The sequence below is a fragment of the Protopterus annectens genome, chromosome 9.part0 (genome assembly GCF_019279795.1).
Source record: "Protopterus annectens isolate FY-2018-M chromosome 9.part0, PAN1.0, whole genome shotgun sequence".
Taxonomy (NCBI): Eukaryota; Metazoa; Chordata; order Ceratodontiformes; family Protopteridae; genus Protopterus; species Protopterus annectens.
In genome coordinates this window covers 15,819,613-15,834,279 of record NC_056743.1, presented here as the reverse complement: position 1 = coordinate 15,834,279, position 14,667 = coordinate 15,819,613, and positions in this window count along the sequence as shown.

Sequence of the window (14,667 nt, the reverse complement as noted above, 5' to 3'; positions counted from 1 at the left end):
TGGTAGCCTGTGGGAGACCCATAAAGACACCATACCTGAAGCCAGAGCTGGTGGTATGGCTTTTTCAGGGAGGGAGGTACCCTGCAGCACTGATCCTGATGGTGAGCCACAGCATCTGAAAGGTACTGATGTTTCTTGGACAGAGTGACTGCAAAGGGCAGAGGTGAGTGGTAGTACCCAGGCTGACAGTGAGTCACCACTGTCAGAGGATACTAGACTCCCTGTGGAAGGGGAGCTGGGAAGAGTCACAAAAGTAGGGCTGACACAGGCTCAACTGTCAGACCCTACACTAAAAGACTTGAGGGAGGTAGCTAAGGAGGCACCTGATTCTCATGGAAAATGGGGTGTCTGTATACTGGAACAAAGGGTTACTGTATAGAGAGTGGACTGCTGAGGGAGAACTAGAGGATGAGATAATACAAAAGTTGGTAGTGCCCAGAACCTATATTCTGGCACTTCTAGCCATAGCCCATGACATTCCTTTTGCAGGTCATATGGGCATAAAGCATACCAAGAGATGTAACAGGGTACTGCAGGACCTGTGAGCAGTGCCAAAAGGTAGGCAAGGCAGGAGATGAGGTCAAAGCTCTTTTGATGCCTTTGCCTGTGATTGAGGAGCCATTTCAGAGTGTAGCTATGTTTATTCTTGGGCCTCTGAGTACCCCATGTTCCACAGGGAAGAAGCATATCCTAGTGGTAGTTGATTATGCTACCAGATACCCTGAGGCAGTGGCTCTGTCCTCCATTGTGGCAGAGAAGGTAGCAAATGCTTTGCTAGAGATTTTAAGCAGGGTAGGTTTCCCAAGAGAAATACTAAACAGAGATGCCAATTTTACGTCAGATCTGCTGGCTTGTCTGTGGAAGCACTGTGGGGTGATGTATCTAAAAACCACCCCCTAGCATCCCCAGACTAATGGCCTTGTGGAGAGGTTAAACTCTTCACTAAAGGCCATGCTACAGGCATTTGCAGACCAGTTTAAGAGAGAATGGGACAAATATTTTCCCCATCTGCTGTTTGCTTGCAGAGAGGTACACCCGGAATCCACAGGCTTTTCACCCTTAGATTTGCTGTATGGGCATAGGGTGAGGAGACCTTTAGATTTGATTCATGATGAGTGGGAGGGTGACTGAATCCCACAATGGGTCCGTTGTGACATATGTCCTAAACCTCAGGACAAGGCTGAGGGAGCTCATGGGCCTGGCCCAGGAGAACCTGGCAGGAGCCAAACATCAGAAAAAGGTTTGGTATGAGAGGAATGCTGTGGGTCAGCAGGTTATGGTTCTCTTTCCTGTCAGATACAGTAAGCTGCAGCCAGCTTGGGAGGGACCCTTCAAAGTGGTCAATAAGATCAGTGATGTGAACTACATGGTAGAACTGCTAGGCAGGAGGCAGAGGGACAAATTGTACTATGTTAACATGATGAAACCTTACCATGATAGGGAGGCTCTTGTGCAGGGGATGGCACAAGGAGTCTGAGGGGGACCTGGTGACTGATCTCCTCAGTAAGGATCAAACTGACACCTCAGTGGAAGGGGTAGCAATGTCTGAGTAGCTATCCCCTACCCAGGTTTGAGAAATCTGAGCAGTGTTACAGATGTTTGGGGGCATGTTCACTGGGAAACCTGGTGCACCCACATGGTGCAGCACCATGTGGATGCAGGACCCCAAAGGCCTATCGAGTACTCTGAAGATGCCCTGATGTGTGTGGGTGAAAGCGCTTAGTACAATTTTGGTTAAATAAATAAATAAATCGGTGGTCTGCAGTTGTTCCTGGTTCGCCTTTTTTGTTTGGCCTATCAAGTAGGCCTCTTACAGGGTGCCTGAGTGAGTCAGGTAGACTCTGAGGGAGCAGATGCAGAGAATGTTGGAAATGGATGTGCAATCTAGGAGTCCAACAGTCTCTGGGCCTCCCCAATATTGCTGGTACCAAAGAAAGATGGCAGCACCAGGTACTGTGTGGACTACAAGGAACTAAATAGTCACACAGAGTCAGATGCTTACCCCATGCCTAGGACAGATGAAGTCTTACAGCAGCTGGGTAGGGCTAAGTATCTGATCAGTATTGATCTGACCAAGGGCTACTGGCAGGTGCCCTTGTCTCCAACAGCTAGGGAGAGGTCAGCCTTTATGACTCCTTTCAGATTATAGAGTTCACAAAAATGCCCTTTGGGATGAAAACTGCCCCAGTGACCTTTCAGAGGCTGGTAGATCATATCCTAGCAGGAAACTTTTCCCTTGCTTATCTGGACAATATTGCTATCTACAGCCATTCATGGCAAGAGTACCTTCAGCATGTCAGGGAGGTCCTGGGTAAATTGCAAAGGGCAGGGTTCACTATTAAACCCAGTAAGTGTCAGGTGGGTATGGCAGAGGTCTCCTGCCTGGGACATAGAATGAGGAGTGGTAAGATCAGGCCAGAAATTCTGAAAGTGGAAACCATTCAGGCTTGGCCTGCCCCTATTACAAAAAAAACAGGTGAGGGCATTCTTGGGGACAGCACGATACTATAGAAAGTTTGTTCCCAATTATAGTATAATAGCTGCTCCCCTCACAGACCTGAAGAGGAAAACCAGGCCAGACAAGGTAGAGTGGACCCAAGCCTGTGAGCAGGCATTACAAAAGTTTAAAGGGGCTTTGGGAGGACCCGCTGTGTTAGTCAGTCCAGTTTACAGCAAAGAAGTTGTTGTGCAGGTGAATGCTTCGAACCATGGGATGGAGGCTGTACTCAGCCAGGTTTCCTCAGAGGGAGAAGAGCACCCAGTGGTATATCTCATACTGTCAACTCTAATCTAGGGAGGAATGTTATGCAGCAGTAGAGAAAGAATGTTTAGCCATAGTATGCGCACTGCAGAAACATTCGCCCTATCTGTATGGAAGGAAATTCAACATTGTTACAGACTACAATCCCTTAACATGGCTACATCAAGCCAGCCAGCAAAATGCCAAGTTATTAAAGTGGAGCCTAGAGTTGCAGGCATATGATATGACAGTGCAGCACTGTAGTGGGGTTAGCAATGCCAATGCAGATGGGTTGTCAAGACAATGTATGGGGTAATGTATTCCCAGATAGGCTCATTCTGCTCAAGCAAAGTTTCTTAAGGGGCACTTGAAAACCTAGTTAGAGTCTTCAAAGGGGGAGAGATCTGATAATAGGAGGTACTGCCAGCCATGCCACGAGAAGTAGAGCAATGGAGTGTAACATATGCCAGCACAGCTAGCTGAAGTTTTGTAAAGAATTATGTCACTTGTATATTATACTGATTTGCACACATGCTTGTGTTGAAAAATATATTTGTAAAGCTGCTTGTGTTAAAATGTATCAACAGTGTGCCCTGCTGGAAAGAAAAGAAATGTACATGCATTATTGTAACTGAATTAAAGGTATATGTTTTAGCAGGGGAAACTGGAAGAGAAGAGGTTAATTTCAGTCCAACCAACTTTAAAATATATCTGAAATTAAATTAATGTATGAGTTAAGCCATAAAATGTTATCACACAGTTTGAATGGAGCCAGAGACACAGTGTCTATGCTAGAGAATAGTTGGTAGCTCCTGTAGAAAGAGTGGAACCGGTTTATTGTTTTATGGATTCCAAATGCTTTAATAAAACTTAGCTAAAGGTCTAGTGTGTATTGTAGCACTTAGGCGCTAAACTCTGTTAGCTTCTAGTGAATAGGGGATAGTGTAGGAAACAGTCAGATGACTAGATATGTGTGATGTCATTCTGTAAGCTAGAAGTAATATGTAGATATTAGTAGGATATTGCTCTCAGTATTCTGTCTTGGCTCTGACAAGGACCACTCACCCATTTCATCTTGCCTTGTGCTAATAAGTGACCAGGGATAATAATTCTCTAAACCAGTCAGGAAAATATGGTGAGAATAGTTAAGTGTTATTTTTAATATCTCCTGTGATGAAACGCTGGTGTTTACTGTAAATATATATTTAGTATTTTTATGTTCTTTTATTATTTATTATTAAATGTATTTAAACTGTTTATTGTGGCTGGTCCTTTCAGAGAAATATTTTAACCTTTGAGAATTCTTGCATGTATTTGGTGACAGCTCTAGCCACTCCTGAAGACTTGCTGTTTGGTCAACATTACCATCTGTATTAATATTAACTTCAGTCAGCATAATTGGATACCCTTTTAAGAGCCTTATAGTAGCTGACTGGTGGCAGTGAATTTACCTTATAGTCTGTGTGTGTGTGTCAGCTACTTGGAGCAGGGAGATGAAGTGTTGGTTTTACAGAGAGGGTGCTGGAGGGCTTGACTTGGACAGTCTGTTGAGGACCTAACCCTACAGCTTTGCCAGTGGGGCCTTATTGGGGACATGTGGGGAGATAGATAGAGACACCCAGACCCCGGGCTGAGTGTGTGCCCTGTGTGCTCTTAAGGGAAATTGTGCTTGATGCAGAGAGGTCTGCATCTAGAAACAATGAGTGTATTCAATTGTATTCCAAGTGAACATCCCTCTCCAGTGTCAGTGGTGAAGATTCAGGCTCCTTGATTACTGGCCCAGTGTGGGGACATCACAGTTGTCACTATATTTATGGCTTTTCCACATTTCTTTCTCTCTGATCTGATCCTTTTCCTTAATTTCTTTCTTTTGTTTTTTTTTTTTGTTTTTTTTGGCACATTCAGTTGCTGTCTGATTTTTGTCATCTTCTGATTTGATTTCCATTCCTGCTTGCCACCTGAATTCTTCTGCTAAAATAAGCAGAGAGGTCATCTTAGACTTCCTCTCCTCATAGGCTCATAGGTAAGTAGCAGGCTTGCTGCCCTTGTGGGACATTTTAAGCCTACCCAGTTTCCCTTTTTGTGCTTAAAATAACCTATCAAATTTGGTTATAGATTGACCTTACCCATCCCATGGTTGATAATTATATATTACCCCTAATGAGAATAACCGGGATCATATCGTAGATAATATGAGGGGACCAATGCATGGGATAAAGCAGTTAGGAGCTTCCTCTGTCAGTTAGTAGTACAAGGGGCAGTCCTGGGGTAAATTTTATGTTTCCCAGCCATCGATCTAAGTTGTGCTTGAAAATGGACAGGAATAAACTTTGTTCTATGTGGATGGGGAATCTGTTCCACAGTAGCAGTATCCTCTGTGAAACATACCGGCCCCTCTAAACCATTCTGTTGATGCTGCAGAAGAGGTTTAATTCCCTGGGCTGAGTATTTCTGATATCATTTGACTTGCTGATGTGCAGTAAATCCATCAGTAGTGGGTTGGAAGATGCCTTGTATGACAGATGCAGGTCACTTCTTAGCAGTCTGTAGGATACCAAGTATAGTGACCGAGCACCAAGTTGGTACACATAGGACATATTGTTTAGGCCTTGCATCCTTTTTTAAGGTATCTCTGTGGATGTTCTAGTTGTTGCATGAGTCTGGACAGATGCATGACAAAGGGTGAATTATATTCAATGACTGGCCTAATGAGGGCTTAGTAAAGGGGGCAGAGTGACATCCATAGATCTAGACACAGATCCTTTGTTTATAAGCGGTGCAATATAAATCACAACAATATTCAGATATTGGTCAAAACTTAGGTCACTTTCCACATAAGTTCCCATATCCCACCAGTGGGTCAACTCTTAGGACCATGTTTTCAATGTGATAGCTCTAGAGCAGGATCATGGTCAAATGGGGCCCTAGGCAAGATAATGGATCATGGTCTCCCAGCCCCCCTTGCAGCCATTACAATGTCCCATCACTTGGCTATCTCTCCCCATTTACCATAAACATTGTTAAAACTTGTCAGTGTGTATACTATTTTCTTCTTTACTTCTACAATGATTACAGATACTTGGATTTAATTTAAAACTTTTATTTCAAAATTTATAGCGCAGACACTAATAGACATTTGCTAAACAAAATAATACAGTGCCACAATGAAAACAGATGTAGCATTAACAGTAAACGTCTCTGCCCTTGAAGCTCACTTTCATTGAAATGGTACTGAAACACACCTTCAAAGAAAATGCATCTGTACAGTGGCAGATTAAATTTACCTTTGGGCTGTTTTCAACCCATAAGCCTGTCCCTTGTCCGGTCAGGATAAAACAGACAAACAGTTGTGGGTTCAGTTCAAACAGCTTTATTATATAGAAAGACAGGATTGAGACTGAAACTCAAACTTATAAACAGAATACTGCACTCATACATGTTAACACTCTGGCTGTTCTCTTAAAATGGCACTGCTGCCTGCACATGATCCCTATCTATATGCATGTGCCCTCACTTTGAAATGCTTGTTAAAGTTACAACACACACTCTGTTCTACAGGCCCTTTTTACACATTCTTAAGACCATGCATGCATGCATGTGCTCTTTGATTCAACTTCCTGATTGTATTAAATTATTTTTCTTATGTAATACAGTACCACTTGTTAAAGTGTTTTAAAGTTGTAGTTTTGAACATTTTTCCAGTAAGCAATGAAACAAAAGGCGTATGTGATGTCCCTCCTCTGGGCCAGTGATCAAGGAGCTTCAATCCTCACCACTGATACCTGTGGGGGACGCTCACTTAGAACAAAAAATGGATAAACACAGTATTTTCAGATACAGTTCTCTGCACCAAGCACAATTTCCATTATGAGCACACAGGGAGCACATTCCAGACCTGGGTTTGGGTTTTCTTCTCCAGGCCCCAAAGAAGACTCCACCTTTCTGTCTACAGAAATCAGTGCTCTATGTCCCTGTTCCAAGTAGCTGATGCACACCCTTTGAGATTTGATTTTACACACACACACACACACACACACACACACACACACACACACACACACACACACACACACACACACACACGGGAAAGGCTGGCATAGATTTATCCGCTATACTACCTCTACCCAGAATATATGGTAGATTCAGTGCCACCAGCCAGATACCTTAAGGCTCTTACCAGGGTACCCAATTACTCTGTGAAATTAATACTTATAAAAATACAAATGGTAGTGTTAACCAAGCGGCAAGACTTTCAGGAGCATGAAGCCCACAGTGTCACCAAATAAATGAAATTGCTCTTAAAATATTTTCTAAAAGACCAGCCACAATGAGAAGTATAGATATTTTTAATAATGAATCATAAAACAGAAAACATGAAAATACTGAATATTTACAATAAACACCTGAGTTTCAATTAACAGGAAGTATAAAAAATAATACAGAAGGAAAGAGTCAGATACAGAAAAGCAGTGTTTAACTAATCTCACTATTTTTTCTAAGTAACTGAAGAATTACTGTTCCTAGTTAAGTTACTTACAAAAACAAGGCAAGATGAAGTGGATGACTGGTCTTTGTTGTCAGGTTCCCAAAAACAGAGTGCTGAATGTCTTTTGTCACATCTCTTACTAGTAAGCTGGCTATAGAATGACATCACATCTGATCACATGACTTTGTGGTTCCCACACTGACCCCTGACTAGAAGCTGAACCAGGATGATGTAGTACAGATGTGTCACAATGCACACCTTGGACTTTGCTAAGGCATCTGGAAACTGTAAAATGATTCCAATACTTTCATCCTTCTTGGAGAGACTAACCAGCCATTCTCTGGCACCAATTAGTTCACCACTAAGGACAGTAAGAGCCCAGGACTTTCCCAGACATTGTGCCTCTGGCTGCATTCAGGCCTGTGAGTTAAAATCGTTATGGCCTAAACCAAGTCATTTAATTTCTGACTATTGTTCTTAAGGTAAGCTGAGCTAAGCGTAACCCCTTCCCTTGCAGCATCCTCTGTCGGCTTATATACATTTCCTCAGCTACAACACTACAGTCTGATATAAATGTATATTTATTTCTGTCCAGCAGGACCCACTGTTGATACATTTTTAGCACAATCAGCTTTACAAATACATTTTTAGCACAAGCACCTGCACAAATCAGTTTATATTCAAATGATGTATAATTCTTTACAATGCTCCAGCTAGCTATGCTGGCATAACATGCACTGCCATACTCTCTCTGGCATAGCTGGCACTACCTCACATCATCACAGCATGAACCAATAATGACAAAACTGTCAATTTCAGAACATTTCAACCATAAAAGGCCCCTCAAACTTCTGTTATTACAATCCACCAATATCAGTCCATATGTACAATCTCTGCAGACGTAAAAGTTATCTGAATAATTCCACATTAAAGAACTTTGTAATTTATGAAGAGGTTGCTGCTAGTATATTTCAGTGTTTCATCTACAAATTCAGTGCCTACTGCCCTTGAAGAATAAATTGCTATTGTTACATAAAAAATGGTAAGCTGCTAATATTGTAATAGGGAATGGATGGCAAACTGACAACATGTTCATAGTTACAAGACATTTCATCCAAAGGAGGGCACAGTCAAGACTGCAGCAGCCCATCCCACCCTTAAAGTACAACATAGTATCATCAATCCATCTTCATGGTGTGGGAGTAGAACCCACAGCCTTCTGCAGCAAAAGTAAGCATTCTCCCTGTTGTGCTACTAGAGGTGCCTTCAAATTCTCTAGCACAAACAATAACAACCATTTGCTACACAAAACAGTTGCACATTGAAAACAGACTTGACATGAGCAGCAGTAAACATCTCTTTCCTTGAAGCTGACAATTCTTTTCAAATGTACCGAGGCTCACAATTCCTTGCAAATATATGGAAGCTCACAATTCCTTGAAAATGCAATGGAACTCACAATTCCTTGAAAATCCAATGGAACTCATACTTGGTGTAGAGGAGTTGGCTCTTGTCACCTGTAGTTAAGGTACAGGGTTTGAGCCCAGTTAAATTAGCTAACATGTCCACTCTAACTAGGCATTACACAAACACACACACACACACACACACACACACACACACACACACACACACACACACACACACACACTTACACTTGTCCGAGGCACTCTGTTCCAGTGTAAATGTGCGTGCATTGTCATATAGACACGCATACAGATGCTACTGCGGACACACTGCATGCATCCTTAAAGAAGAAAAATAAAGCATGCAGACTGCATTCTTAAGGAAGAGACATAAGTTTGTGGTGGGCTTCAAGTCTGTGGGCCCTAGGTGACTTCCTGTGTTGTCTAGTACTGGATCCAACTCTCGGTAGTTCCCTGGGATAGATGACTTTTCAAGGGATACAGTAATGCATTTTTTGGCATTTAGTTTCAGAACATGGTTTATTTATTTGAGACAAACCTTCCTGCAGGATGGCAAATTCATTTGCTCCTAACTTGCAGTCATATGCAAACTTAGAATCCTTTGGTACTAGCTTTTACTTCAGAAAAGTAGATGTCAAACAGGAGAGGTCCCAGCACAGAATCCTTGGGGACTCCACTGGTGAATGGTCTCTTTGTGGAGGTAACTTACCCTACTTTAATTTCTTGCATCCTTTCTGCAACCAGTTGGCAATCCAGCAGATGATATAGGAGTTTATTCCCAGTTTATTTAGCTTTTCTACTTTGCCTTGTTGGGGAATTGTGTCAAAAGTATTGGCCAGGTCATGGTATGTGCTGTGAACTGTTTTGCCTTCATCCAGTGCTTTGGTGACCTTCCAAAAGAATCCACCAGGATTAGTAAGCATGACCTGCCCTTGATTAATCTAAACTGAGATGGGTTCAGTGTATTGAAGTTCCCTATGTCCTGACTGATTAATTCTATGATAAGTCTTACCATAGCTTTGCAATGAGGCTGGTCAGACTTATGAGTTTGCAAGTGCTTGTGTCTGTGGTAGGTCATCCCTTATGCAGGGAAATGACTGTAGTTGATCTCCATTTGCTTGGTACAAAACTGTATGAAGCCTGACCGAAAGAACAGTGTTGTTAGGGGTGTGGCTAAATTGTGCTTCATGCTATTTAAGATGCACCCAGTAATATTGTCAGGACACATTGCTGCACTATTTTTCACATTTTATGGCACTTTTAGGACTTGGTCTTGTCTGATAGCTGGAAGTGAGCCAGTTTCTAGTATACCTTGAAAGACAGACAGGGGAGAGAAGGGTACAGTTAGAGCTAAATATATCAGCCAGAAGGTTAGCTACATCTTCAGTCTCAGTACAGGTAACATCATTTAGAACCAGCTCAGCACATTGCTGCATTGTGCTTTTGAAATTATGAACATAACTAAAAAATGCCTTGTGATTGTCTTTGGCTTGTGTAGCTATTTTAGCCTCAAACTTGGTTTTGGTGGATTTGATTAAGCTCTTGAGTTGTTTATTTCACTGACAGGGGTTGTAAAATGTCAGACTTTCACTATGTTTGGATTTAATGAGGTCAGTAGATATGTTTACAGCCTTACATCTACAGATCTATATACTTAATCAATTCCAAGGAGGCCCATAACTCCTTAGGAGTGTGGAATAGATAATCTGGTTATTTACTGATTTTTATATATCATTTGATAAGTGTGAAGCATATTTCCTCAGTTTTTTCTGTCCAACTGATCTTGACCTTTTGGGGCCAGTCAGTCACACCAGAGCTGTAAAACAGGGAGAGCAAATTGCTTTATAGCTTTGTCAGGGCTGTTTTCAATATTAGTTTTAGTCTTTTGAACTATTCTTTACCAAGTTTTATTTGCATTTGTTCATGTTTCATAGGTTCATAGGTAGGTACTAGGCTATCGGCCCAAGGGCCTAAGTAAGCCTAGCCAACAAGGTTCCCTGGCTTACACCACCCAAGAAAGTTAATTTCCTGTGCCTCTGTCTAGCAGAGCCACAGAAGTGATCCCCGGGGTGTATTTCCTATTTCCCATCCACTCATCAAGATTTTTCTTGAAGAATGCTAATGAGGAACTTTGCTTGACATAGATGGGTAGCTTGTTCCAGAGTATAGGAAGTCTCTGGGACAATAATCTATTCCTCCAGCATGTCCTGTTTATTGTGGTGACAAGGTTTAGGTCCCTAGAGTGTGTAGCTCGGAGGGATTGGGACTTATTAAGGTGTAGCATGTCCAACACCTCTGGGTTTAACATAGCTTTATATGTTAAGCAGAGATCTCCTCAGAGTAGGCGATATGCTACAGAGTAAAGCTGGAGTTTTTTGAGATGGTTAGTGTAGGGCATCTGTTTGCGACCAGTAATCCTCTTTGTGAGGTACTTCTGTGGCCTTTCCAGCTGCTGCAGATGTCTTGTGAGGTACATTCCAAAAGGGGCGTTGTACTCTATAATGGGTCTAATGAGTGCCGAGTAGAGGGGAACAATGACCTCTTTTTTCCTGAATGAGAACCCTTTTGTGATGAGGTGTGCCACATAGAAGGATTTCCTGACTACTGTGGTGATGTGATTATCAAAGGAGAGACTACTATCCACCTGGGTCCCAAGGTCTCTTATCACACATTCGGCATTAAGTAGACTGCTATTTATATGGTAGTTCATGGGTACAGACTTTTTAGCAAAGGGGATGACAATGCACATTTTGGCATTGAGCTTGAGGCCATGCCTCTGACACCAAGCATCTGTCTCAGTGAGGCCCTTCTGTAGGATGTCCACATCATTTGGGGACTCGACTATGGCTCCTAATTTGCAGTCATCTATGAACTTCATTAGCCAGAGGCCTTCTATGTTAGCCTGTATTTTAGAGAAGTAGATACCAAACAGGAGAGGTCCCAGGACTGAACCCTGTGATACTCTAGTTGTCACTGGTTTGAAGTCAGATTTGGATTCAGGAACTTTTACAGTGTGCGTTCTGTCAGTGAGCCAGTTCGCAACCCATCTTGTGACATAGAGATTTATACCTAGTGAGTTCAGCTATAATTCCAGAATGGGGGATGGTGTCGAAGCCTTGGCGAGGTCAAGATAGGCTGTGTGAACCACCTTACCCTCATCTGCGGCTTTGATGACTGCCTCAAAGAAGTCGATCAGGTTCAGAAGGCATGATCTGCCTTTCACAAACCCGAACTGGGTGGGGTCCAGAGTTTGGAGATTCGCAATGTCTTTGTTTATGAGTTCCATGATGATACATTCCATGGCCTTGCAGACAAGGCTCATCAGGCTAATAGGGCAATTGTTCCCGGGATCAGTGGTGGCTCCCCCTTTGTGAAGTGGGAGAACTGCTGCACACCATTCAGTGGGCACAAAGCCCAATGTGAGACTATGATTGAACATGGTGCTTAGGTGGGGAGCCAATTTGTTCTGAAGTTTGTGTAAAACGCAGCCTGGGATGTTGTCCAGTCCCATGGATGCTGTGTTTTTGGTTTTAGAGAGTGCAGCTTTTCCCTACATAGATGTGATTACAGGGACTCTGCATTCTTCCTGTATAGATAAGGGCACTTTAGGGGCTGAGATGGGGGTAAAGTTAGCACTGAACCTATCTGCCAGGATATTGGCAATATCAGTTGGTTCTGTAATTTTCGTGCTGTAACTCAGAGCAGGTCTGGGTGTTGCCATTGAGATTCTTGACATAGCTATAGAATGCTTTGTGGTTGCCCTTGGAATCAGTGGTGATTTTGTTTTCGTAGCTAGCTTTGGAGGATCTTATAAGGGATCTCAGCTTCTTACTGAGGCTGACCAGGCAGCTCCTCCACTCATGGGATTTTACTCTCTTTTGCAACAGTTTCTTCCTTCTGTTGCAGAATTTGTTTATGGCAGGGGACCACAGATTGACTTCCTTTTTTGAAGGATAGTGTCTTGGTTCTGTTTGGGATAGCATGATCCATGCACTTGTGTAAGTGCTTATAGAGTGCATTTGTGTAGGATTCAGCAGTTGTAACTGTATTGTCCATCTACATGGGCGTCATGAAGTTCGCCACTTCTGTCTTAAGAAGCGTGAAGTTGGCATTGGAGAAATTGTTTTACTGTGGTTTCCTTAATGGTGGGTGGGGGTGGGATGCAGATATCTAGGGTGATTAGCTTATGGTCGGATCTGACCAATGAGGTGTTGATTTCAGGTGTGGGACGCTGGTCACTCGTAGATAATGACAAGGTCTAGGATATTGTTGTCCCTGGTGGGGGTATGGATAAGTTGATCCAGGGCATTGGAATTTATGAATTCCAGAAAGCGTTGAGTGAAGGAGTTGGTACATGAGTAGTTTTCCCAGTTAATGGTAGGATAAGTTGAAATAATCCATTATTAGGGTGTTTGGTTGAACCCTAATATTTTCCAGTATATCAAGAAAAGAGGAGTGGGGATCTGTAGCAAGCTACAATTTGGATTGCAGTTTTGCCCAGAGTTAGTTGCACTTGGATAACCTCAGATGCAGTACACTGCGCAACTAGCCTGGAGGTGTGGGTATCCTTAATGAATATGGACACACCTCCACCTTTGGTTTTCTGGTCCAGGTTAGATGGCTGAAAAGTGTAATATGAGTTATAGCCTGGTAATGCAGGGGTGCTCTCTAGAACCTTGAACCAGGTCTCAGTCACTGCACAGATATTGATGTTCTCCATTTTAAGGAGTGCCTCGAGTGAGTGCATTTTGAGATTTAGACTTCTAGCATTGAGTAGCATTGCCTTCAGTTTTTGCTTGACTGTTTCGGCTATGGTGGTGAATTTGTCATTGCAACTTTGCCTAAAAAGGCACTATAGAGGCAGCACGAGCCTTAGCCAGTATCCAGAATCCCAGGGCAACAGGTGCAGGCCATCTCTGTCAAATTTCTGTGGTCTGTCGACCATGTCGTCTCAGGCAGAGAGATATTGGATCCCCTTAAAATGACACCAGAAGCTTAGCCAATTGTTGAAGTCAGTCATTTTGTCCTTGTACTGCAGTATCATTCTGGGTGATGGCAGGATGCTACTCAGGGCTAGGGTCATACATGCCTGGGCTACAAGATCGGAGAGCTCTTTCATGTCTCTTTTTATGTAGTCCAGGGAGGTACATCTCAGGTCATTCACACCAACATGGACAATGACAAAGTCATACTTGTACTTTTTGTGGAGTGACCTGAGTGTGTGGGTTATGTGGAGGATCCTGGCACCCGACAGGCAGCTGACAGTAACCTTCTCCTTGTTTAGCCTGGTGAGTGGGACATCAGTGTGCCTGACTGTAGAGTCACCTTTGACTAGTGTTTTGGGTACGTTGGTTTGCCTTATGGGATGTGGTTTATTGACACACTGAGTCTGTGGGCTATGTGTCATTTGGGTTGTGTTGGGGGGTGGAGGTTGCTTGCATTTTTGCTTTGGAGGTCTCTGTTGCTTGAGCAGATTATTATTGAGAGCCTCTGCAAATGTTTTTGTATTATTTCTGTGTGTGGATTTTGGTGGTGTAGGTTTAGTGGGACTATGTGATGAGTGTGGTGTGGTGCAAGTGTTTACCTTCTCCTCTTGACTGTCAAGTTCAGTCTTGGTTGGAGAGAGCTTTACCTCCAATTTGGCTAGATAAGTGCATCTCTCACAGGTTGTGGTGTTGGGTGGTAGGAGGAGAGGGTTGTCTGTGTACATGAGGCAATTGCTACATTGCCTCAAGATGCCCAGAATCATCAGATAGACAGGAGAGAACACTGGGAGCTGACCCTTGTACATGCCTGAATAAAAAAAACTATGTTCCTCTAGACAAGTGAGGAAAGTAAGTACAAAAACTGTTTTCCACTAGGCAAAGAGGAAGGTTGAGTGCTGTAGTAATTTGTAGCTTATTTAGTGCTAACAACAAGTTCTGAACAAGTGCTGAGCACGAATAAGCAAATTCAAGTGCTACAACTAAGAGTCTATACCTGGATCTTGTGGTAGATAAGCTATCTAGTGCTTA